Source organism: Kogia breviceps, chromosome 1 (assembly GCF_026419965.1).
Source record: "Kogia breviceps isolate mKogBre1 chromosome 1, mKogBre1 haplotype 1, whole genome shotgun sequence".
NCBI classification, from domain to species: Eukaryota; Metazoa; Chordata; class Mammalia; order Artiodactyla; family Physeteridae; genus Kogia; species Kogia breviceps.
In genome coordinates, this window is record NC_081310.1 from 168543692 (window position 1) to 168570745 (window position 27054).

The 27054-nt window shown below is 46.3% G+C and overlaps 1 protein-coding gene across 6 annotated transcripts in view; it reads left to right on the plus strand.

Annotated features, from left to right (window-relative positions):
* The window catches only part of HIVEP3 (HIVEP zinc finger 3), a 503326-nt gene that overhangs the window by 260945 nt on the left and 215327 nt on the right, over positions 1–27054 (plus strand). The window lies entirely within an intron of this gene.

The following is a 27054-nucleotide window of genomic DNA, read 5'->3' on the forward strand; positions in this document are numbered from 1 at the left end:
ATTATTATTATTATTTAAAAGTTTTATTGGATTATTGCTGATTTACAATGTTGTGTTAGTTTCAGGTTGCAGCATCGTGATTCAGTTATACATATATTCATTCTTTTTCAAATTCTTTTTTTTTATTAATTAATTAATTTATTTTTGGCTGCGTTGGGTCTTTGTTGCTGTGCGCCGGCTTTCGCTAGTTGCGGCGAGCGGGGGCTACTCTTCGTTGAGGTGCGCGGGCTTCTCACTGCGGTGGCTTCTCCCATATAGGAATCCAGCTCTTTTCTGCATCTGCTCCTACTGTCTGCTCTAGTTTGATTCTGGGCAGGAGGGAGATCTCTATCCTTCCCCCAGAGCTTCCTGCAGGGCTGTCAAAGGGACCTGCTTTGATATGGACTATTAGACTATTATATAGACCCCATGACCACGGCCGCTTTAAGACAGACACAGATCAGTCCCTGAGTCAGTCTCAGACCTGCCCTGGCCTCCTGCCCCTCCCCTGGTTTGGCTCTCACCTGGCTCAGGTGTGGCTCGTCTGGGTTCCCCCATCGGCACCCCTGACTCTGCTTCGTGGGATTCCCAGCGGTCGCCGCTCCCCCTTGGCACTGGCCTTAACACCTGGTCCTCCCTTTGGCACAGAACTCCACTTGGCAGATGGTGACCTGGCCCAACCCCATCCAACTCCATGCCACACTGGGTCCTGTGACTGGCCCAGCTCTCTCTGTGGCCCGGGGGATGGGTGGGGCCTCTCTGCACAGTCTGATCTGCTTGCCATCTCCCTGGGACCCTCCTTCGAGACTCTGGGCTGCTGCTTCTGAGTCTTTTTGTCTCTGCAGTCTCGTTCTCTCTGTCCTGATCGTCCATCTGAAACCTCGTCACTAGCTCCAGGGTCAGGCTGGTTCCCCCGTTCCCCATCAGGAAGATTTGTCCTGAGCTTATCCCTGGGCCTATGTCATTTCTTTTTTAAAAAAAATAAATTTATTCATTTTATTTATTTATTTTTGGCTGCATTGGGTCTGTTGCTGCGCAAGGGCTTTCTCTAGTTGCAGCGAGCAGGATCTACTCTTCGTTGCGTTGCGCGGGTTTCTCATTGTGGTGGCTGCTCTTGTTGCGGAGTATGGGCTCTAGGTGCGCGGGCTTCAGTAGTTGTGGCACGTGGGCTCAGTAGTTGTGGCTCATGGGCTCTAGAGCACAGGCTCAATAGTTGTGGCACACGGGCTTAGTTGCTCCGCGGCATGTGGGATCTTCCCAGACCAGGGCTCGAACCCGTGTCCCCTGCAATGGCAGGCGGATTCTTAACCACTGCGCCACCAGGGAAGCCCCTGGGCCTATGTCATTTCATTTACTCTTTTCCAAGACCATTATCTCCATATTAAGGTGAGGAAAATGATATTTAGAGAGGCTGCATCATTTTCCCAAGGGCACCGGCTGGGGCTCAAACCTACATATCTCTGACCCCAAAGCCTGTGCCATTTTCATTTTCTCCCCATACAGCAAGCACTCATAACCGGCTACCTTAACCTGGGGAAAAGGGTGGGAGAAAGGACTTACCTTAAAATTTCCACTGATACTTGCTGAGCATCACTCCGTAGATACTTTACACATGTGATTCATTTGCTCTCATAGTAGCGCCTGTGATAGATACTATTGTATCCCCATTTCCCAGTTAAAGAAACCAAGTCACAAAGGGCAGTTGGCCCAGGTTCCCCAGGTAGGAAAAGGTGGAGCTAAATTCAGGCAGTCTGACTGCAAAGCCAGCAGCCTCCTCTCCTTGGAACTAGAAGAACTTGTGCACCTGGAGAACAGCCAGATGCACCTGGGCTCCCCATGCCCTTCAAGAAGGTCCCAGCAGAAGAGGGTGTGAGGAAGGCAAGCCAGGCAGCGTGGTCTGGGCTGTGACCAGAGCAATCCCGGCAGATGGGCATCATTTGGGGTTGGCCCTGACGAAGCACTCAGTAACCCTGGTGCCCACCGCTGTGGTGGGTCCATCTTCTACCCACGGCCAGCATCTCTGGTGTCTTCACAGAGGGTGGGGAGCTGGGCCGGGTAGGCTGCGGTGAGGATGACAGGGCGATACGTGTGGCGTGTAGGACAGTGCCTGACACGGAGGAGCCCTCAGCAGACATTAGCTCTTGTAATGAGCTGCTACTGTTCCTGTTTGGTGGATGATGACATTGAGCCTTGTTGAGGTCTGGTAAGTGACCTGCCTTGACCTCTGGCCCAAAGCTCTTTCCCCTGCACACCCAGAAAGTGCACACATTTGAACGGTTCCCTGTCATTTGAACTTACTTGATGAGGTCGGGGATGGATGTAAACCTCCCCGGTGGGGTGTTCGACTACATAGTAGTGAACTAACAGGGACCAGGGATTTGGCTTCACTGGGTGATGGGTTTGGGGATTTGCAAGAGGGCCTGTGGCTCGGTTGGCCCGCCCCACTGGGCCTGGAGCCAGGGTGGGGGGCCCGAGAGAGCCATGGGCACACAGCCGCGATTCTGAAAGCAGACAAACGCCCAATGTTCCCACAGACAGGCCGGGGAGATGGGGCTGCGCGACCAGAACAGCTGGGCGGAGGCTGGTGGCAGGAGACAGTATGAGGCCCTGCTTTGTCCCTGGACGGTCATGGGGACATTCAGAAGCATAGATAACCCCTTTCCTTTCCCTCTGGGCTGCAGCCCAGGATTCAGAGCTTCCTGCTCCCAGCCAAGGAGAGCCACCGGGAGAGCCCCAGCTCGGCCTCTGCACCGAGGCTGGCAGGCAACCAGCAGCCTGGGCTGCCCAGCTGAGCCAGGGCCTCTTCGCCCCCACAGCCCTCCTGCGGGTTCAGGGACAGGCACAGGGCAGAGAACCTGAACCCGGAGTCCGAGTCCCTGGCTGCGGTCCTCGTGCTGCTCAGCGTCGTGTGACCTTGGGCGGGTCACCTTCCTCCTGCCCCCTGGGTTTCCTCCCAGAGCTGCCCCGGAGCTCAGGAAGGATTCAGTTCCACATCTGCCACCTAGTGTATATGCCGTACACAATAAGGATCCAGTGTAATGAAGTAGGGAGGTGGGGGAGGAATAGAACTTGTTCCCTAAATATGTAAAGCAACTGAAGGGGTGTCGACTTAAAAAAAATGCACAACGTGAGAGTTGCGAGTTAAGTTTTATCTGGGGCAAAACGAGGACTGCAGCCCGGGAGACAGCATCCCAGATAGATCTGAGAAACTCCTCCAAAGAGGCAGGGGGGAAGGTCAATATATACATGATTTTGGTGAAGGGGCAATACATGCAATTGGGCACAAATCTTTTTACAGAAGGTTTCTGCTAGTGTCGTGCGGGTTACTGCTAGTCACGAGGAGCAGATGTCACCATGAAGGATTTTAGTGCTTTTCTAGATATGAGGAGATACAAGAATTGAGCTCATAAAATGGGCTCCTGAAAATATCTAACTATCTGAAGACCTGTTCTGCCAGTTTTTCCCAGAACACAGAAGGCCTCATTTCTGCTCTCCACCTGAACCCCTTTCAGGGGGTGTTGAAAGTCAGCTGCAGCAGCACATGATTTTATCCTTGTAGAGGTCAATGGCAAGTGCCAATGATGAATGACAATTTGTAGTTGACAGGGTTTCCAGAAAGGTGGCAGAGTGAGTGCCTGTTTGCAGAGCTGCCTTCTCTGAAGTTCTCTTAATGAATGAGAGTCAGAACGAGAGTCCGAGAGGCAGACACCCTTAAATGCAAGCAGATGGCAGCCACAACCTCACACCCCAACCCTTGAAGCAGTGGGATCTGGGTGAAGTAAAGGGGGCACCTAAACGCCACCACCAACCCGGATAACTGTCACAGCCTCACCTGCAGCCTCCTCTTCTTCACCTGCTAAAGACAGGCCACATTTCAGAAACACATAGGCAGACAGGCCCAAAGACAGACCCAGGTCCTCCAGGGCCAGCAGTGGAGGAGACTCCCTCTGGGGCCAAGTCAGCCTGGCCCTGTGCCCCGGCACATGCTCACACACCCATGCGTGCATGCCATTGCCCTGAATGCCGGCTCAAGTGTGGACACATCCCAGTGGTACCTGGCGCAAAGAGCCTGCTCAGGAAATGTCCCTGCAGCTGAACTCACCGCTTCTCAAGAGAAGGCTCTCTCATTTTTGTCCATGGACATGGGGCAGGTGTTTAAATTCTGGGTCCCCAGCATCAATGACAAGAGTAGGTCTTGCCTTTGGAAAACTCTAGAGTCCATTAGATTTTCTTTTCTGGACCACGGGGGCAGGGCCTGATTGGGTAGCCTCTTTCCTTTTATCCACATTCTGACTGAAGGCTTTGTTTCAACGCCAAGGGGCTCATCCCTTTATCATCATTGTTATTTCAACTGCAGGAAGCCCAAACATGTGTAGATTTCCCGTTGTACCCGATCCTCTGTGATCTATTCATCACTGACAGTGAACACATGGGATTGGTTGCATGGGCCTATAACTGTGTCCCCCTGTAATTCCTGGGACAGTCCCAGGAACTCTCCAGAGCTGGGCAGGCAGAGTCCGGGGATGTTGAGTTATCTGTGGAGTAACCTGCTCCACAGAAGGAGTAACCTTCTGGTGGTTTGATGTCAGGAGCAATGTGGCTTATTTTGCGACAGAGCAGATCCATGAAGTCATGAAATGTCCATGTTGGAATCTCAAGTATCAAAACCACTCTCCCCATCCCCTTGGAGTCTTCAGGTGATCTGAAAGAATACCAGTTTCTGATAACTTGAGGCTTACATTTAGATTCTGAAGCCAACAACTCCACTAGAAAGAATAATGTAATGTCTCAAGCTCCTCTTACAAGAATCTGTCTTAGGTTTATATGCTCCACAGAAATTTCTCCTCCCACAATGACTACTAAAAGGAGAGGCTTTTGATGTCTGTCTTTTATCAAGAACATGATGGCTGGCTGGCTGGCTAGCTGGATGGGTGGAGAGAGAAAAAAGGAGTGAGTGGGTTTGTTTCAAAGTTGTCTTGCTTCAACACCTGAAAAGAGAAGGTGATTTAGTTATTCTATTTACTGAAAATAGTAGTTGTGAAACCTTAAGTGAAAATTCACACATGCTCTGAGTTGGATGCAGTGCTCCTAAGATCCCATCTTACTCTAAAATGTATTATTTAATCATACTCTGAATTGAGTCATTCCTTTTCTTCGGCAAGATGTGATTTTTTTTCTATTTCTGAATATTCTCCCCAGAAACCCTGGAGTTCCATAAAATGTACAGTCCACGGTTTATTGATTACAAGTCTCATTGAAAAGTTTATGTAAAAATATTTCTGGAAAATCCAAATATCTACTAAGTCAGTGCCCATTATGTGCCTGAATTCTCTCTCAAAAAACAACATTTAATTAGAAGTAACAGACCTTTAAAATCTAAGACTCAATTCATTTTTATTCTTAAAATTTTCAAAGCATTCTTTTCTCCCAGTGTAGCAGTCAGCTTACGCTGCAGTGACAAACAACCCAATATATTGACCTACAAAAATCAGCATTTATTTCTCACTCCCTTTACATGAAGACTGTGGCATCTCTGGGCCCTGAAGACCCCCACATGTCTTTCTATCCTGGGACCTGAGCTGAAGGAACAGCAGAACCTGAGACATACTGTTTTCTTGCTGCAGAGGGCAGGCTTGAGAGAGGCCAAGGTGAACTTAACCATCATTTGAAAAGCTTCTGCTCAGACCCAGCAAACATCACATCCCCAGTCATCACGGTGACAAATCATGTCACAGGGCCAAGCCAGTGAGTCAGAAACATATATTCCCAGGACACTCAGGTAGGTCACATGACAATGGGCAGGGATGTAGAACCTAGTTGCAAGGAGGGAGTAAATAGTGGGGAATATTAATTCTATCCACCACACTCACCCATGCATGTAATATGTTCTTGGTCTTTTGGTTAAATCCCAAGCCTAAGGAATCTTTGTCAATAGCATTGAATTTAACTAACAAGTCTCTTTTACAAAGACTCATCCCTGATCTGTGACGTTTTCTAATTTGTTTAAAAACTTTTAACTCTACATAGTGTAAAATTTTCTGATTAAAGGCCATATAATACAGAAAGAACTTGACCGGAAGTCCAAGGATTTAGGCTTAGGCTTGCCTCAACTCTTAACTAGCCAGGCAGCCTTCTCTGAGCCTCAGCTTTCTCATCTCTGCACATCAGAGGTAATGACTACGGAAGTGTTTAGAACAGAAGGAAACATCAAAGAAACAATTGGCCAAGGCTGATACAGGCCATGGCACCAGAGCAGCATCCTGGAGGCCCCACTTCACTCTTTAGATGCTGGATTGTGGGGGATGTCTTGGCAGGGGGAGGCAGGGCAGCATTTGAGGATGCTCAGAGCATGACTGGTTACCGACTGGTACAGAGGTATTTCAGCATTTTGGCAACCAGCACAGCCATTTCAGTGCACCCCAGCTGCATGTCAGCCCTGTGTGATGTTTTTTCACATTCCTGCAGATGAAAAAAGGCAGGGTTGCCAAGCAGAAAGAGTATTAAATGAGGAATTGCAAGATATGAGCTCTAGGCTTAGTTCTACCAGTTACTTGGCAAATTACTTAACCCTTATGTGCCCGGCTTTTCTGGAATGCTGGCAACAGTCTCTACCTTACAAAGCTGGCATAAGGATGAGTGGGGTAATGTGAGTGACGTGCCCGGCACAGCATCTGGGTCACCAATAGGTGTTTCCTGAATCTGCATCCAAACCTGATCAGCCCATGACCTAAGTTTCGGTCCCAAATCTACCACACTAATTCTGTGAACTTCTCTTTCTTATAAACGCCATAAAATGGGTCCATTTATGGGGCATTTGAGTGGTGCATGTAAAGTGTTCAGAACAGTGCTTTATGTGTAGTAAGCACACAAATAAATCCTGTTTTTGTTCTCTGTTACGCTGAGCTCTGTACTAGTTGGCCGAAATCATCCCCATTGACATTTCTACACTGTCTTCTCTCTCATTTCTGATATATTTTTCTCCTGATGGCTGTCATCTTCCTTCCTCTTTATTCTTTTATTTTCTGTTGTGCTTCGTTTGTTCTTTTCCTTTCTACCACCCCTGTACATTGTGGGATTGGCTTTGAGAGCTATGATGTGTTTGGCTGCAGGTAACAGAAAACTCCCTTGAGCTGGGCTTTGCTGACGTAGAAATGCACACGTTACACAGAAGGAAGTAGGGAGTTTCACGGTCCAACCAGCCATAAAGGCTCTGTTTCATCCCGTCTCTCCCCTCCTGTCAGCAGGATTGCCCTTGAAATTAGAAGAAGGAGGATGCCGTTTCGCAACTGGGGCTGTTTCCTTGTTCCATGCCCGGGTGTGGACAGATATTGGCAGAGAGAATGCCCGAGTCAGACTCATCTTTAATGGGTTTCCCCAAGATTGTGGCCTAGAGGAGTGAGTGCGGAGAATTAAGTGCTCACACATGGCCTGCTCCAGTGGCATCACTCACAGCAGGGGGCTGTAGGAAACAGGTGGAAGTCTCTGAAGAATCCAAACTGGCCCAAGAGAGGAAGAGTCAGCTTAAATGCCTGCCAAGCCCAGAGAGGGGCACCATCAGCTCCTGAGAGCATCGGGCAAATGCGACCTTTCCTGCCCCTTACCTCATCCACCAACCCCCGCCCAAACCAAGAAGGATCCAGAGGCAGCCCAGTAAAGAGGGGCAGACACACTGGGCAGGGAGGGAAACAGATGACAACCAAATGCTTTCCCATTGCCCACGGCTTGCTTGAAGTAGGCCTGAGCTGGGGAGGGGAGAAGCTCCAATTTGGTTAAATACTGACTTTTTTTCAACTACTATTATTAATCCAGGCTGGCCTTATTAATTACTTAATTGAAACTGTTTTATGAGTACAAGTGACCAGAGGATGGATGCATTATCTGTCTATCTATCTATCCATCTATCCATCTACCTATCTATCTATCTATCCATCTATCTAGTCAAGGCCCTCACAGACCAACTATTAGGAACATTATTTTAAAAATATTTTAAAATACTTTTATAGTTACAGAATAGCTGCAAAGATAGTACCTCTAGGGTAACATTCTGTTTTTTTAAAATTAATTAATTTATTTATTTTTCGCTGTGTTGGGTCCTCGTTGCTGCTCATGGGCTTTCTCTCTAGCTGCAGTGAGCGGGGGCTATGCTTTGTTGTGGTGTTCAGGCTTCTCATTGTGGTGACTTCTCTTGTTGTGGAGCACAGGCTCTAGGCGCACGGGCTTTCGTAGTTGTGGCACACAGGGCTCAGTAGTTGTGGCTCACGGGCTCCAGAGCGTCAGGCTCAGTAGTTGTGGTGCACAGGCTTAGTTGCTCCGCAGCATGTGGGACCTTCCCAGACCAGGGCTCGAACCCTTGTCCCCTGCATTGACAGGTGGATTCTTAACCACTGCGCCACCAGGGAATAGCATTTCTTAACCTCTTTTTAAAATGTTTTGAATTGAGGTACAATTGACATATACCATTATGTTAGTTTCAGGTATACAACATAATGGTTCAATACTTGTATATATTGTGAAAATGATCACCACGATAAGTCTAGTTAACATCCATCGCCATGCACAGTTACAACTTTTTTTCTGGTGATGAGAACTTTTAAGAATCAACCTCTTCTTCATTATCACCCCACTCCCCACCCCAGGAGCCTCTTTAGATTTTCATTTCTATAATTGCTCCCCCATGAAATTTTAATACAACTGATATGCTGTGCATCCATGTATGTGCTGTGTCCTTTAGAGGGCCATCAACCACTGTAATAGTTAAGATATTTTTTTCTTCCCAACAACCAATTTTCACCCCTTGGGGGCAACCCTTCCATTGCAAATGCGTGCTCTGGAGAGTTCCAGCACACCCTTCACCCAGCTGCCCCTGATGCTAACATCTTACATAACTGTGGTATGTTTGTCAAACCTAAGCAATTAGCATTGGTGCAATACCATTAACAAAACTACAGATTACATCTTGATTTCTCCAGTTTTTCCACCAGTGTCCTTTTTCTGTTCCAAGATCCCATCCAGGGTCCCACATTGCATTTCGTCGTCATACCTCCTTCAGTCTCCTCCATTCTGTGACAGTTTCTCGGGCTTTTCTTGTCTTTCATGACCTTGACATTTTTGAACATCGTACTGGTCTGGTATATTGTTGAATTTCCTCAATTTGGGTTTGTCTAAGGTTTTCTCATGATTAGACTGTTATGAATTTTCAGGGAAATACCATACAGGGGATGCCCCCTTCTCATTGCATCATATCAGGGGTACGTGACACGAACATAACTTACTGCTTGTTGTGTTAACCTCAATCCCTAGGTGAAGATGGTGTCTGACATCTTTCTCCACTGTGAACTTACCATTTTTCCCTTTCCATACTCTGTGGATGAGAAGCAAGTCACTGCACCCAGCCCACATTCAAGGAGAGGGGATTTAAGCCCCACCTCCTGGAAGGAGGAATATCAAAGAATTTGTGGACATCTGTTAAAATCACGACAGTAATTAAAAAATATCTGGTGGGGAGAGATGCTTTGAGGCTGTGCAGATATCCTGTTTCTCCTTTAAGTCTTACCCACCAATTTTAGCATTCATCAGTGGATACTGCCTGCAGCAATTATTACTGTGGTGTCTAAAATAGTGATTTTTATTTCCCTCATTTGTTCATTTGTTATTTGGAATTCTTCTGTAAGAAAGAGATAGCCCTTCTTTCCATTAGTTTATTCAGTAAGTTATTTATATTAGTATGTACTCACGGATATTTATTTTATTCTTTGAGTTATAATACAACACTATCATTATTTATTTTGTTATTCAGATTGTTCCACCTTTGGTCATAGGAAGCTTTTTCAGATTGGCTTCTCTGTCCTTCTGACATGCCTTCGTCCCTCCCTTCCTTCCTTCCCTCCCTTCCTTCCTTCCTTTCTTCTTTTTTTCTTCCTTTCTTTTTCTTTTTTAAGGCACTTTTTTACTTTCTGGCACTGCAAAATGCTCCAGGCTCTACTTGTATTTTCTGTGCCCTGGCCCTAGAATCAGACATTTCTCCAAGGGGCCCTGGTTCCTAGAAACTTTTAATCACCCAAGAGTGACCAGAAAAGCCATGGGATGTGCCCTAGATTTCTTCCAAAGGTCAGAGGATAACCAGCTCTTCAGGACAGGTCTGATGGGACAGTGGGAGGTAAAAATGAAGTTGCTTCTTAATTGTGTGCTACACAACCCCTTGCCCAATTTAACAGTAACCCCGAGTCACTGCCCCTCATAGGGTTGACCGGATGGGCTGATGGATGTGACATGCTTTGGAAAGTGGACAACACTTTCTAAGTGCAAAGGCTGATGCCTGTGGTCAGCTTAGGATAACCTGTTGTTTCATGGCCCAAGGTCTCTGACAATCAAGGAGTAGAAAAATTCTTGCTACAAAAGGGAACCTTTTGCCATGTGACTTTTACCCTCTTGGGACCATGATGCTGAGAGATACTGATCAGAAAGGGCTTGCATTGCAACACCCTGGCCAAGTGCTTCGGCAGCAGAATGGGCATGAGGTCAACAGGACTTCCTAACATCACGAGGCTGCTCTTCGTGTAAAAGCTGGAATGAGGGGTCTTAAAGGGAGACCTGGTTGACACCTGACCGTGCCACTGGCCCACAGCCCTAAGGAAAAGCCCTGAGCTTAGAGATCAGGTTTCACTGGAACCTCTCTGGTCAGGCCCAGCAAAGCCAACAGGGAAGGTTTTAGACTTCCAGTGAACTGTCTAAGTGACATTTGTAATGGCATAAGCAAAAATCCCCCAGCTTCCTCTCTGCTGACTCCCAGAAGAAGCCGCTCTTCAGCTGAGATGAGACAAAGACAGTTCCTTCTTCTGAACTGGTGGGTTTCCTTCTAGCCCGCCAGAGGAGTTCCTCTCATCCCCACGAAGGGGAATTTCACTTCACAAGAAGGGAAACTTGTTAACAAGGGCCTGAGACAGATGATTTGGCTGTGAAGATGAATTCCATCACCAATGTTTTATAATTCTGCAAATGGACAGATTGGTAGCAGCGCCCAGTTGGTCTCCATGGGAAATTTACACGAGACAGAATAAGCCTGAGGGGAAAGAGAGCAGCATGGCTCAGAGCCAGGCCTGGCAGGCAGGTTGTTTTAGTCTTTTGACCTCAGTTTCTCCATCTCTAAAGTGAGAATGAGTGATGTTCGCTGTTTTCTACTTCACATACCTTCATGAGAATGAAAGATTGCAATCAAGCACATACATTGAGTATGGAGGTTCCTTTAAAAACTAAAAATAGAGCTATCATATGACCCATCAATCCCACTACTGGGCATATACCCTGAGAATACCATAATTCAAAAAGAGTCACGTTCCACAATGTTCATTGCAGCTCTATTTACAATAGCCAGGACATGGAAGCAACCTAAGTGCCTGTCAACAGATGAATGAATAAAGAAGATGTGGCACATATACACAATGGAATATTACTCAGCCATAAAAAGAAATGAAATTTAATTATTTGTAGTGAGGTGGATGGACCTAGAGTCTGTCATACAGAGTGAAGTAAGTCAGAAAGAGAAAAACAAATACTGTATGCTAACACATACCTATGGAATCTAAAAAAAAAAAAAAATAGAAAATGGTTCTGAAGAACCTAAGGGAAGGACAGGAATAAAGATGCAGATGTAGAGAATGGACTTGAGGACACGGGGAGGGGGAAGGGTAAGCTGGGACAAAGTGAGAGAGTGGCATGGACATATATACACTACTAAATGTAAAATAGATAGCTAGTGGGAAGCAGCCGCATAGCATAGGGAGATCAGCTTGGTGCTTTGTGACCATCTAGAGGGGTGAGATAAGGTGGGTGGGAGGGAGATGCAAGAAGGAGGAGATATGGGGAGATATATATATACACACATATTGCTGATTCATTTTTATAAAGCAGAAATTAACACACCATTGTGAAGCAATTGTACTCCAATAAAGATGTTTAAAATAACAACAACAACAAAATAACATACATTGAGCGAAGAAGAATGAAGCAATAATGAATCCTGAGCAAACTCAGCCTGAAGATTCCGGTTCATCACCTGACAAACATAAATGAGCGGAAAGAGACTTCACTAAGCATGGAAAAGTTGGGGCTGGATGAACAAAAGTCCTGCCAGCCCAGAGAATCCATGATCCTGGCTGTTCTTGGGTTCCTGACACACACCAGGCACTCAATGAAGATACGTCAGCTGAATGAAGGAAGTGAGTTGAGAGCCAGTCATGCAGTGTGTTTGGTCCGGATGTTTGAAAGGGAGATTCCTTCAGCTCTGGGAAAGTCAGCAGAAATGTAGGCTGAGATGCCACAGGTCTTGAGGCAGAGTCTGGTGACAGCCAGGCCCACTGGACAAAAGGCAGGGATACAAAGAACCATCCCATGGAATTCTGGAATATCAGAGCTGGTAGGGTCCACCCCGCAATCTTCACAGGTTGGGGGACAAATGTACAGTGTCCCCTCCTCTGGGAAGCCTGTCCTCTGCACAAACCCACCCACATCTCGCTGCTCTCTGCGCCCATCCCTCAAGGAGGGCAGGGAAGGACTCACTGTACTCTAGCCCCTTTGTTGCAAATTCACTCCCCCATGAGATTGGAGCTTCTTATGTGTGTGCATGGGGTGAGGGTGGGGGGGCGTGTCTCTTTTGTTTCTCTGTCCTCTGTGAGGCAGAGGTGCAGTAGTGGCCAAGCGAGGAGCAAACTCTCACTAGCCGGGAGGTGTATCTCAGCCACCATGGGTCAGTGCAGACTCAGAGGGACACTTGGGAAGAAAGAAGGACCAGGCACTGCCCAGGTAAGGGCATCCTCCCAAAAGAAGTTGCTATAACATGAGTCCTCACTGGCAAACAGGTGGGGAAAGGCAAAGGCGTGGGGGGAGTTGTCTTTATTAAGCACCCACTGTATGCCAAGCATTGTAACAGGTGCTCTACAAGCATTATCTCACTGACTTTTCAGACAGCCCCATTCATTTCTTCAGTCACCAATAAATGTTTACTGATTGTCTGTGACACATGGGGAACTGTCCAAGGTGCTGAGGATACAAAAGGAAACAAAACAAACAAACTCCCTGTCCTCATGCAGCTTACATTCTAGGGGGAGAGATTGACAACACTAGGAAGAAAATGAGTCTGATGTACAGCCTGTCATATGCGGTAACCACCATAGGGAAGACGGGAAAGGGAACTGGGAAGCTGTGGGGTTGTGATTGTATATAGCCTTGCTGAGGTCTAGAGCTAAAAGTCCAATCCAATTTCAGTTTGCTCTTTGCCTAAAATTTACCAGCATAGCATTTGAGACTCAATCACAAAATGGATCAACACTAAATGTTAACTTCCTAATAAAGAATATGGTGGGGAACCATATTGTTCTTAAGGGTACTGAGGCTCAGTGACCCACCCAAAGATACTCAGCTACCAGGTGGAGAAGCCAGGTGTTGACCGATCTCCAACTGACTCAAAAGCTTATGGTGTTTCTGCTGGGCTAGGTTTCAGGACTTGTTGAGGCTTAGCGACATGAGATGGTCCTGGGGTTGGATGATGGGAACCTCCCTCTCTGGGGAGACCTTCCAGCAGGAGAACTCAAGAGTGAGAAAGGAACCAAGACGTAGACTCAGGGAAGAAGTGTTTATAAATAGCTAGGAGGAAGAGGAAGCCTGAAAATAAAGGCTGGTGGGGCCAGGGAGGAAAAAAAATCAATCAATTAAAACAAGCCATACTTCTCAGTCATACTTATTCAGCACTCAGAGGCCTGGAATCCTCCTCCCCTGAAATTTCCAGGAGCTCCCTAAATCCAGAAACAAACAAAGGGACGTCCAAGAAGCCTGAGAGGCAAGAGTGGAGGGGGATTGCAAAATCCAAAAGCCATGGCACTGCACACTTTGAGGCTGGCTTACTTGGCAGAGGGTGACACCACTGACATCATGGTTCCTCTGAAAATGCAAGGTCACGGGCACCCGGCAACCATGCCAATTCAGTCACTATCCCCTGCCACCCACACCTGTGATGATGGTCTTAAAAACTGATTATGATGATGACCTTGAGTCATGAGGAAAGGCTGGGGTTGCTCTCAGGACATGGCTGTGTCTACTGAGCCAGGCACAAGTGTAAAATGCTCCCTCTGTGCAACCTCTTTGGCCCCCTGTTAGAGCCCTCAGCTGACAGCTTGTCAAGGACTTCTTCATGTGGTTGTCTCCCCACGGAACTGGGGATCTTTGAGGACAGGGACCGAACTTCTGCTTTGTCTCTCTGTCTTCTGTGCCCAGCAGGATGTCTTTCCCATAGGAGGGATGCAGAAGTATTTGTAGAATGAAAATGGAGACCTATTCCCATCAAAAAAAGTTCAGACTAAAAGCTTTAGCCCTTTGAGAATTCACCTTCTGCATACAAACTACCAACTCAGACCCTCTAACCCGAGAATCGTCATTCTAGATAGTGGACGCAATACTTCACCTGACTTTTCTCTCAAGGGCACCTCTGCTGCCATCCCTCTGGTTTACTCGGCACTGAAGGTTGAGTCATCTCTTGCCCCTCCTGTCCTCACTTCACCCCCACCTTGTCCCATCAGTTATGTGTTCAGTTGAATTGGCTTCTCTGGTATCTCCAACACCTGCCTCCTTCTTTCCTTTCTCCATTCTTCCAATTTAGTTCAGGCCCACTGGGCTGGGTATGATGCTCACCTTCCATCTTCCAACTGGTTATCTCGTCTCCCCAAGCAATCTTACACTTCCCTTCCATTCAAATTCCAAAGCCCAGTAGGGTCACGTCTCTTCCCTCCTTGGAGCCTCCATTGGTTCCCCTTTGTTTTCCCCATTTCAGTACATTCCTGGCACATCCCTCATATTCAGAGCTCCTCCTCTCTCATCTATCCCCAGCCCACCCTCTCCATCTCATCTCCTACTGCTTTTCCTGTATGTTCCTTGGACACTGAGGCCCTGGGCCGAGCACCCGCTCTGTGCTTTCCAGCCCCTGTGCCTTTTCTCCTGAAGTGTCATCCACTGGGTGAACCCCTTCATCCCATGGCCACAGGTCTCATCCTGTCCTTCAACACTCAGCCACAAAACCACCCCTCCTAGGAAGCCTTCCCGGATTCTCCTCCTGCCTTCTGTTGATAGCAATCACATCCATCCTGAATGTCCACAGCATCTAACTTTCACCCCTATTGTGACATTTGTCACCAAACACCAAATTATAGTTTTCATTGTATGCATCTTACCTCCCCTAAAGTGGTCTCCAAACTTTATTGATTTGTTTACTCCCTTATTAAAAGTTTGAGAATGCACACCAACATGTACATTCTTTATTTGCTTATAAATTAGACCACTGTACTAATATATTTTGTACATCCTGAAACACACAAAGAATAGGAATTTACGAAAGGATGTGATAAAAAATAGTAGATATAGAAGCCTGGTGTCTTCTTCCTTTGCCCAGAGAACTTTCATGTGTGTTGCAGTTTGGAGACCACTGATCTAGTAAGGGAAGGACTCAGGCTGCAGGGCATGAACTCAGGGCTGTTCATGGGGTGAAGCATCCAGGGAGGAGGGGAAGCAGGCAGGAGAGCCCAGCAGTTCTGGGAGGGGAGGGCTGCTCCTTGGATGGCTGCTCCTGCCCACTGGCTCCAGGAAAAGGCTCGGCAAACCCGACCAAGCATGGCAGTTGGAAGAAGATTAAGAGGACCACCAGGCAAGAGGGGAACAGCAGCTGGGCAGAGTGGCTGCCTCGGGATTCCAGGCTCTCTTCAGATTCCAGGCCATGTCCTTGGGGAATAGAGGCCTCAGGGGAATGGGGTGGGCTGTGTCCCCCTTAAGCACTGTGTCCCCTTAAGCATGCATCTCAACCAGCAGTGGCAGCTCCTAGCAGAGATGCTAATGCAATGTGACTTCCATGGTATTTGATGGATAGGAAACTAAAGCCTGAAGGAAGGTGCCCAAGGTGACCCTGGCACCGATGATGCACGAACTCTCTTTGCACTTGGCCTCTAGTTTGTGTGTTAGTGTTCACACTCTCAAGGAGGCACCCCTGTCGCCACCGACAGGCCTGCAGCCCCACCGGCTCAGACCAAGCTGCTTCTGCAAAACTGAGCTGGCTGGGCTCCAAGAACAAGAGGCAGCTTCTGCTAATGCCCAGGCCCCAAACACAAGCGTGCGCGCGTGTACACACACACGTGCGCGCACACACGCACCAGATGGGATCTCTCTCTGTTAGGACACCTTCAGCAGTTTTTTTTCCCCAAGGATCTCCCTGTTACCTCCCTGCCCTGTCACTTCCCTGATCAAAGTGGCTTCAGTGCCTCTGTGTCTGGCATGTACACTGCCTCTCAGAGCATCCTTTACTTTCTACAAAGAGCGTGGCCTACCCTTGAGAGGGGAGGTAACTTGGGGAAACAGATGGGGCAGGGTTGAGGGTGGGGAAGGAGGGCCCCTGCCTGCCCGTCACCACCTTCTGTGCCACAAGAGAGCTGAGGAAGGTTGGGGGACAGTTGGTTGGGCCTTGTCACTACGTTGCTCTGCATGTCATCCTGCCCTGACTGTGCTGTTTGCCAGATTACAGGACTGGGGAAAGGCATTGTGGGAGGATTACGGCATGTTCCTGGTCCAGCTGTGGGAGAGAACTCCCAAGCTCCAGGTCCCCATGCCATGATCAGCCCCTGGGGCCAATGCCTCAATGGAAAGGAAACTCATTCTTTCATTTATTCAGCCAACAAGTGTATGATGCATACCTACTGTATGATAAGCCCTAGAGAAGATGCACAAAAAGAATAAGCTAGAGTCCACCCTCACGTTGAATGTAGCAAAGTTTGCACAAAAGGGCATGGGGCACGGGGGGGAGATTAATCTATGGGTCATTTGTGCACCCACCTGTCCTTTGGGAGAGAAGGGTCCCAGCAGAGAAGCCTAGAGAGAGAAGAAAAGATGGGGAGGAGGGGAGAGCATGAACGGGGCTCAGGCTGAGAAAGTGAGCACATGCCCTGCCCCACTAGTACTGCTAAGCAGTGGCAGCATTTTATCACAGTAGCTAAATTGGTATGGTTTTCCAGTTAATGCTTTACATGAATTGACTGATTTAATACAACAGTCCTGTGAGGCAAGTACTCTTATTCATCCCATTTTATGGATGGTGAAGCTGAGGCTCAGATGGGCTAAGTAATGGTCCAGGGATCTACAATCACTAAGTGACAGGGCCAGGTAGAGCCCTCACCTCCACTGCTCTAATATGGCGCCTCTCTTCTCATTCGTTATCTCAGTTAATGTCTGATTCCTTATTCAGAACACACTGTGAGATCTTACAGAGCAATCAAGGTACAAAGAAGTGAATGACCAGCGCAGGGTCTCACAGCTCTTAGGGGTCACAGTCTGGCCTACATCCAGGTCTCTTAACCCCCCAGATTTTTAAATTCTGGTGCAGTCGCAAGATGCCAGGGCACAGGCTAGAATCCAGAATGCCGGGTGACTTGTAAGAGTGAGTGAGGGTGGAAAACAGTTTGGACGTTCCTGAATTCATTAAACATAGAGTTACCATGTGACCTAGCAACTCCTCTCCTAGGTCTAGACCCCAAAGATTAGAAAACAGGTGTTCAAACAAAAACTTGTACGTCAGTGTTCATAGCAGCACTGTTCACAATAGTCAAAAGGTGGAAACCGCCCATATAGCTGTCAACAGATGAACAGATAAACCAAAAGCAGTATATTCATACAATGGAATATTATTCAGCCATAAAAAGGGATGGAATTCTGACACATGCTGTAACATGCTTGAACACATTATACTCAGTGAAAGAAGCCAGACACCAAAAGCTCACATATTGTATGATTCCATTTATGTGAAATGTCCAGAATAGGTAAATCCATAGCGATAGAAAGTAGACTGGTGGTTGCCAGAGGCTGGGGGAAGGGGAAAATAGGGAGTGACTGCTAATGATTACAGGGTTTCCATTTGGGGTGATGAAAAGTTTCAGGAACTAGATCGTGGTGATGGCTGCTCAACACTGTGAATGCACTTAATGCCACTGAATTGAACACTTTAAAATGGTTACAACTTGTACATTGTGTGTATTTTACCACAATAAATAAAGAGGGAGTCCTTGGATTCACCAGGGACTTCTTTCTGAGAAAGCAGAGGGTCACAGTACAGCAAAGGGGAGCAATGGAGACAGTATCCCTGGTTCTCTTAAAGCAGAGGTGTCTATGATTCTGGGAATGTCCTTAAAATTCCCTGAACTCTTTAGAGAAAAGGCTTCTTACAAATTAGTAATCATTAGGCCCCAGGTCACTTCATCACAAATGGCATAACAACCACCCATTTGTCTGTCCAGTGTGATTCTGTTTTGGATTTCTGCCCCCGGCCTGGAGTTTCCCGGACTCCCCTGTGCATCACAACCTCTCAGGAGGTTTTGTAAGATGACAGATTCCTAGGCCTCATCCCCAGAGAGTCGGGTTCAGCGGGCCGAGGTCAGGAACCTATATTTTATGAAACTTCCTGGGAATTGTGATGCAGCCTGTCTTCATCGGGTCTTTGGGAACCACTGACCTGGCCCACTGAAGTGCAGAAAGCCATGCATGAGAATGACCCTGGTGGAGAGATGTGTTTGCAGGTTGCCATCCTGTGTTTACTCTCAGCCTGTCTCGAGAGCAGATTTGCTTTCCTACCCATTCCTCGTGGCCCCCATATCCAGCACTGCTCCTGCTCTGGATGTCATCCCATCAACCCTCTGGCTCCTAGGGGTCCTCCCTGTTGTCCAAACGTCTTATGAAGGTCCTCACTTTAAACATAGTATCCCTCAGTCCTTGGGAATTGTTCTGGGGCCTCGTAAAACCTGTGCATTCTGGGGCAGGCAGACATGGCTGGATGTGGCCCAGTTGTACTAACCCCAGATTTGTCCAGTTTGGACTGGAGGGTTCCACAGAACATTCTACACTTCGTTCGTGATTGTTTACTTTTTAAAAATGTATTTCTTGAACAATACATAATTGTTATTAAAGAGCAGAAAATACAAATTAGTGAAAGGGGATGTAATTAATTATTCCAAATCCCTCTACTCTTAGATAACCATTATTAATATTTTGTTGATAACTTTCTAGACTTTTCCTATGCAAATGTGTGTGTGTGTGTGTGTGTGTGTGTGTGTGTGTGTGTGTGTTTTATGTGTTTATTCAACAAATATTTATGGAGTGCCTACTCAATGTCAGGCACTGTACTGGGAGCTAAGAATACTGGTATAAATGATACAGACAAAAATCCTGCCCTTAAGGAGCTTGCAGTATATACATTTGTTTAAACTTAAAAAAAAATAAAAAGAACTGTAGGCAGCTTTTAAGCAATCTTTTTCCCTTAATAGTATATTGCGAATGTCTTTCCATGTCTATCAATGAATATAGATCTATATCATCATTGTAATGATCGTACACTATTCCATTGACTATATTTATAGTAATCTATTTAACCAATTATGCATAAAGTGGTTTGGTCTAGTTTTTCACTATTATAAACAACTTTGAGATGATCGTGTTTATCTAGTGATCTTTGATGCCTGTAGACATTACTAATGTAGATACTACTATTTACTTAGGATAAATTCATAAAAGCGGAATTTTGAGGTCAAGGGGCATGTACTTCTTTTTCTGTTTTCAGGATAGCTCTTTTTTTAAAAGACTTTTTATTTTGAAATAAAAATACAGATTCACAGGAAGTTGCAAAGATAGTACAGAGAGGTCCCGTGTACCGTTCACCCAGTTTTCAACCCTATGTTTGCATCTTACATAACTAGAGTACAATATCAAAACCAGAAATTTACATTGTGACAATGTGTGCGTATAGTTCTATATGATTTTATCACATGTAGATTCATGTAACCATCACCAAATCAAGATACAGAACTATTCCATCACCCAAAAGATCTCCCTCATGCTAACCCTTTATAGTCATTCTCACTCCTCTCCCTCCAACCTTCCCAAATGCTGGCAACCACTAATTCGTTCTCCATCTCTGTAATTCAGCCATTCTGAGAATGGTACGTAAATTGAACCATACATTATATGAGCTTTTGAGAATTTTTTTACTCAGCATAGTGCCCTTGAGAGCCATACAAGTTGTTATGTGTATCAATAGTCTCTTCCTTTTTACTGCTGAGTAGTATTCCATGGTATGGGTGTACCACTGTTTAACTCTTCACCTATTGAAAGGCAGTTGTTGGCTTTTTAAAAATTAGGCTGCTATGAATATTTGTGTACAGGTTATGTGGGCAAAAGTTTGCATTTCTCTGAGATAAATGCCCAGGGATACTACTGTTGGATCCTATGCTAAGTATATGTTTGGTTTTTAGAAACTTCCAAACTTTTTCAGAGTCGGTCTACCATTTTACATTCCTACCAGCAATGTACGAAAGACCAGTTTCTCAATGTCCTTGCCAGCATTTGGTATTATCACTATTTTTTTTTAAATTTTAGCTGTTTCATTAGTTGTGTAGGGATATTTCACTGAGGTTTTAGTTTGTTACTGGCTAATGGCTAATAATATTGAGTATCTTTTCATGTGCTTATTTACCTTCTGTATATCCTCTTTGGTGAAATGTTTGTTCATATCTTTTGCCCATTTTCTAATTGGATGTTTATTTATTTTCACTGTTGGGTTTTGAGAGGTTTTTTTTATTTTTTATATATTCTAGATACTAGTCCTTTGTCAAATATGTGGCTTGCAAATATTTTCTTCCAGTCTGTAGCTTGTCTTTTCACCTTCCTAATAGAGTCTCTTGCAGTGGAAAAGTTTTTCATTTTGATGAGGTCCAATGTATTGATTTATTTTTTCTTTTATGGATCATGCTTTTGATGTTATGTCTAAGAACTCTTCACTGAGCTCTAGGTTTTGAAGATTTTTCTCCTATGTTATCTCTAAAACCTTTATAGTTTTACATCTTATTTTTAAATCTGTGACCCATTTTGGGTTAAATTTTGAATAAAATGTAAGGTTTGTGTTGAGTTCCACTGTTTTTGCCTATGGCTAGCCAATTGTTCCAGCATCACTTGTTGAAAAGACTCCTTTCTTCACTGAATTGCATTTGCTCCTTCATCAAAGATCTGTTCTCTTGGGACTTCCCTGGTGGTACAGTGGTTAAGAGCCTGCCTTCCAATGCAGAGGACGCAGATTCAATCCCTGGTCAGGGAACTAAGATCCCACATGCCACAGGGCAATTAAAGCCTGTAGGCTCTAGAGCCTGTGCACCACAACTAGAGAGCCTGCGTGCCGCAACTACTGAGCTCATGTGCTCTGGAGCCCTCACGCCACAACTAGAGAGAAGCCCACACGCCATAACTAGAGAGAAGCCCGCCCATGCACCACAACTAGAGAGCCTGCGCACTCTGGAGACTGTGTGCCACAACTAGAGAGAGGTCTGCACGCCGCAACCAGAGAAGCCCGAGCGCCAGAACGAAGGATCCCACGTGCTGCAGCTAAGACCCGACACAGCCAAATAATAATAAAATGAGATTTGAAAAAGAAAAGAAAAAGATCTGTTCTCTTGTGGAACTATTTCTGGGTTTGCTACTCTGTTCCAGTGATGTGTATATCTATCCTTCTGCCAATACCACAGTCTTAATTACTGTATTTATATAATAAGCCTTAAAATCAGGTAGAGAGATTTCTCACACTTTAATTTTTCTTTTTCAAAATTGTTTTAGCTGTTCTAGTTCCTTTGGCGTGTACCTGTGAAAGGCCTTTGGTAACATATTGCCCAAGTGCCCCCAAAAGGTGGTACTAATTTAAACTTCCTCTAGTGGTGTGGGGAAGTGCTGTTTCCATACACCCACACCAGCCCTGGCTGTTATCATTCTTTTTAAATCTTGGCCTATCTGAGAACTGAAAAATTATATCACATCCTTATTTTCAATTGCATTTCGTTGGTTACCTTTGAATCTAGGAAGGCAGCCACTGCCCCCCAGATCTTAGGGTATAAAAGTTTGGTATCCTTGTAACAGGAAGCTTCACATTGAAGATTTCAGAAATGTCCAACAGAGAAAGCAGACAGGTTTGTGTGACATCCATTGGTGACTCCTTTTCCTCTGATGAAGGCATTTCATACCCTCTTCCTAACGTGTTCTTCTCAGCTTCTAGAGGTGAAATCATCTGTTCAGGCAACCGCACATGCCCATCTCCAGGTGGGCATCCCTCCACTGAAAAGCCCAAATGTACCTTCAAACCACATTCAAAAGTTGACCACGTCTCACCTCCATCGTCACTACCCTGGTTTGCATGCTGCCATTTCTAGCTTGGATGATTGCCAGTGGCCTCCTAACTGTGTCCCGACTTCTACACTTGTCCCCTAGCATCTGTTCTCAATACAGAACCAGAGGGTTGTCTAAACACAAGTCACAGTCTCTCCTATGCTCAACCCTCCCTTCTCCCCGAGAGTAAAAGCCAAAGTTCCTGGATGGCCTGCCCAGTCATCGTGCCCATGTCCTCACAGCCCCCGGTCAGTCACTCTGCTTTAACCACCACAGTGTCCCTGCTCTTCCTGAAACACCCAAAAATGCTCACACATATTCTTGATTATTTCCTTAGGATTAATTTCTAAAATCCAGTTGCTGGGTCGGGAGATGTACATTTTTAAGAGCTCTTGGCAGTTATTTCTGCAGGAAGGCAGTATCAATTTCCATGCTTACCAGAAATGTGTGAGCGTGCCTTTTCCCCTACACACTCACCAACTCAGGGTGTTGTCATTTTTAGAAAGCATTTGCCAAGTTGTTCCTTTGCCACTGTAATCTCCATGTGAGTTTTATAGAAAGAGCTTTGTATAGCTGGATCAAAAACAACCATTTTACAGCAACCGAGAGATGGTCTTCCTGTGGATGTTTCTTGTAACCATCCTTGATATCAGCCAAGGGCAAGAGCCCAGAGATGTAACCAGTGGAGAAGTGACAAGCTGTCCAGACACAGAGCTTTCCAGGAGTCTGATACATTGTAAAGGGGGCACTTCGGGGTCTAGGGGAGAGAATGGAGGGCATATATTTTATATGCCACTTTTCTGAATTGTGTCTTTTCCCAGCCAGGCTCTGGAGAGGACCTAGAGAGCCAACGATTCAAGGTTTTGCTGTCTTCCAAAGGCCTGCCCTAGACCAGTGGTTCTCAAACTGAGACAGCCTCAGAATCACCCGTAGGGCTCATTAAAACATGGACTGCCAAGTCAGTAGGTCTGGGATGGGGCCCAAGAATTCGCATTTTTAACAAGTTCCCAGATGATGCTGATGCTGGAAGTCCAGGAACCATACTTTGAGAATTGCTAGCCTCGAGTACTAATGTTTGTTTTGTCTTTTTCCCGCTGGTTCTTTTCCCTTCAGGCAAGATTAGGCACCAGCCTCTGTGCCCCGTGGAACCTCCGTTAGGCAGGGACCACATTGTAAGGCTGTGCAGTCTTTCCTGGGTCTTCCTCCACTATTTGAAGGTGGGCCCTAGAATGGGGACCACATTTTATTTCAGTCCTTCCAGTGCCTGTTGAACTTCTCAGCACACAGGACTTCATTGAAAATTCCCCCACAAGAATGAGGAGGGATGGAGTGATGTCCCCTGGTGACTGCATAAGAATCGTGTGTGCTGGCCAGCAGATAGGCAAAGGGTGGAGGTCACCCTGTGGTTTGAAAGTTGGAGAATTATCCCAGGATTCAGTCTAACTTCCTCTGACCATCAGATTCTGATGTCATCAAGAAGACACTCAGAAATGAAACAGAAAACTCAGACAGTGGGCTTGTTTTACAGGTGAGGCAATTAAGACTCCTAGAGGGGAGTGCCGAACTCAAGGTCACAGCCCTGAGTGATGACACAGGTGAGACTTGAGCCCCTGGCTTCCTCGACAGCCCCCTGTAGAGGAAGGAGGTGGGGTGAGAAGGGGAGTGTAGTCTGGACACGGAGCATGAACTTGGAAACCGGCCTCGGCTCTTCACCCGTCCCAGGCTCTGGACACCTCCCTTCATCCCTTTGGGCCTCTACTTGATCACCTGTATCCTGAGTATGATACCAACCCAGTGATGCTTTTGTGTGAATTGAACTTGGCCAACTGTTGTGTATGGGCCTAGCATCAGTGCCTGGTACCCGGAGGGTGTTTGAGACTTCCTGGCTCAGGTGACTGCTGCTGGGCTTTCCAGCAGCCCCCTCACCCCCGACTCAGTGCCATTGTTCTAAAGGGCACTGTGGTCTCTGGCCGCACTTTGTGAGTCTTCCTCTCCAAGAAGGGGACAGGGGAGAAGTTGAAGAACCTTTCCAGTTTCTTCCAGGAAGAACACACACCTGAAGGTACAGATGGGACCTCATGTGATGTCAGCCCCCGATCACACTTTGTCAACTTCCCTTCCCTCCTCACCACATCCTCCTGGGGTTTTCAGTGTCAGAGCTAAAGTGGAAGGTGCAGGCAGAAGTTAAATATAGAAAGGCACCTACTCATGGTGAAATGCGTGGGCTGAGCCTCAGGTGAGGGGGCGTAAGCACATGCTAAATTTAGCTGCCCGATTTCCTCTCCTGGCCCCTTACAAGCCATTATGCAAACACGGATGCTTGTCAGTTTCCCACCGAGGAGGACTTCAAGGGCTGAAGATGAGAACTTGGAAATGAAGCCTGCCGGTTAATCATGGCCCTCCACCCCTCCACGGCCCCATCTGTTATCCCTTTTCACCCTCCCAGCAGTTCTGAGACCTGGGCATGGAGGGTGTTGCTGATGTCACTTCACAAATGAAGAGGCCGGGGACTTGCCCGGCATCCTCGTGGGGTAGAGCCCATATGTAAGCTCAGGGTTTCACCCTGGCTCCCCTCTCAGTTCCTAAGAACGCAGCACAAGAGTGCTCTGGGCTTGGTCGTCCAGCGGCCGGTAAATAACACCCGGTCTGCAGATGTTCCCCAGGGTCCTGAGTGGTTTGCTAACTGCAGGTGGAAAGGCTGCACACTAAAGAGTATGACCAGGGATGGACCGAAGCCTTGCTACTCAAAGTGTGGTCCGTGGCCCAGAGGCATTGGCCTCACCTAGGAACTCAGAAGTGCCGAGGCCCAGCCCGACTCCAGACCTGCCTAACCAGAGTCTGTATTTTAATAAGGTTCCCACATGACTCATGGACATAGTTAAGCTTAGGAAGCTCTGGCCTAGTACTCTGAGTGGTGCCCACTTAGAGAATCAATTCGTGGGATTTTTAGACTCCGTAAATGTGTTCTTTCACTCACTCCCTCATTTATTCAGCTGCCATTTATTGATTAACTTCCACATTTGAGGGCTTGTGCTAGAATCTGAGACAGAAAATAGCTAACACTTATAATTATTTGCTGTGTGTTTAGAGAGCTGTTTTAGATTTATTTGTTTGTTTTTAACCGAGATAGAATTGACGTATAACATTGTATTAGTTTCAGATGTAGGACATGATTCAATATTTGTATACGTTGCAAAATGATCACCACAGTAAGTCCAGTTAATGTCCATCATCACACACAGTTACACATTTTTTTTCTTGTGATGAGAACTTTTTTTTTTTTTTTGCGGTATGCGGGCCTCTCACTGTTGTGGCCTCTCCCGTTGCGGAGCACAGGCTCCGGACGCACAGGCTCAGCGGCCATGGCTCACGGGCTTAGTTGCTCCGCGGCATGTGGGATCCTCCCGGACCAGGGCACGAACCCGTGTCTCCTGCATCGGCAGGCGGATTCTCAACCACTGCGCCACCAGGGAAGCCCATGAGAACTTTTAAGATCTACTCTCTTCACAACTTTCAAATATACAGTATAGTATTATTAACTGTAGTTGCCATGTGTATATTACATCCCCAGGACTTATTTATTTTGTAACTGGGAGTTTGTACCTTTTGACCACCTTCACCCGTTTTGCCTGTCCACCTATTCCTTGCCTCTGATAACCACCAATCTTTTCTCTGTATCTATGAGGTCCATTTTGGGTTGCTTTCCAGTTTTTGTCTTTCTGATTCCACATATAAGTAAGATCATATGGTATTTGTCTGACTTATTTCACTTTGCATAATGCTCTCAAGGTCCATCCGTGTTGTCAAAAATGGCAAATTCTCCTTCTTTTTTTTTTATGACTGAATCATACTCTGTTGTGTATAAATACCACATTTTCTTTATCTGTTCACTCATTGATGTACGCTTAGGCTGCTTCTCTGTCTTGGCTATTTTGAATAATGCTGCAATGATCATGCGGGTGCATATATCTTTTTGAGTTAGTGTTTTTGTTTCCTTTGGATAAATACTCAGGAGTGGGATTGCTGGGTCATATGGTAGTTCTATTTTTAATTTTTTGAGGAACCTCCATACTGTTCTCCACAGTGGCTGCACCAATTTACATTCCTACCAACAGTGCACGAGGGTTCCCTTTTCTCCACATCCTCACCAACACTTATTGTCTCTTGTATCAGTTTATTTAATCATCACAGTGGCCTATGAGGTAGGTATGTGCAGTTCATAGATGGGAAGCAGGAGACTTCAGGCAACATGCTTGAGATTATTGTGCTTAGCAAGTGGCAGAGCCAGTATTCGCTCGAGCATCTGGCTCCTAACCAGGAGGCTTGACCTCCTCTAAGGATTAAAGAAGAACCAGAGCAGAAGGGCCTGAGCAATCGGCTCTGCGGGGGCTTTGTTTTACTTGTGGCTTTAAGCTACAGGGCCATTTATTCAAGTAGCATCTCATGCGGGTTCTGTGCCCTCTGGAGCTCCCTAGAGCACAGGCTGAAAGCTGCTCACAAGACCAACTTCTTCATTTTGTAGATGCGGGAACAGGGGCCAGAGAGACGAGATGCCTTGTCCAAGATCACGTAGCCAATGAAGATGAAGACAAAGTGAGTCAGGGCTGTGTGGGGCAAAGGTGAGATCTGTTCCACACAGAGGCCATTCCATTCCAGAGAGCACGTTTCTGACTTCTGTTGTAGCATTTCTAAATTGCCTTAGAAATTAAGGAACCCTGATGAGATCATGTTGACTGCTACAGGCCCTCCCGCCAGAATTATTCTCATTCATCTGTCTGTCTGTCTGTCTGTCTGTCTGTCTGTCTGTCTGTCTGTCTCTCTCTCTCTCTCTCTCTCTCTCTCTCACACACACACACACAC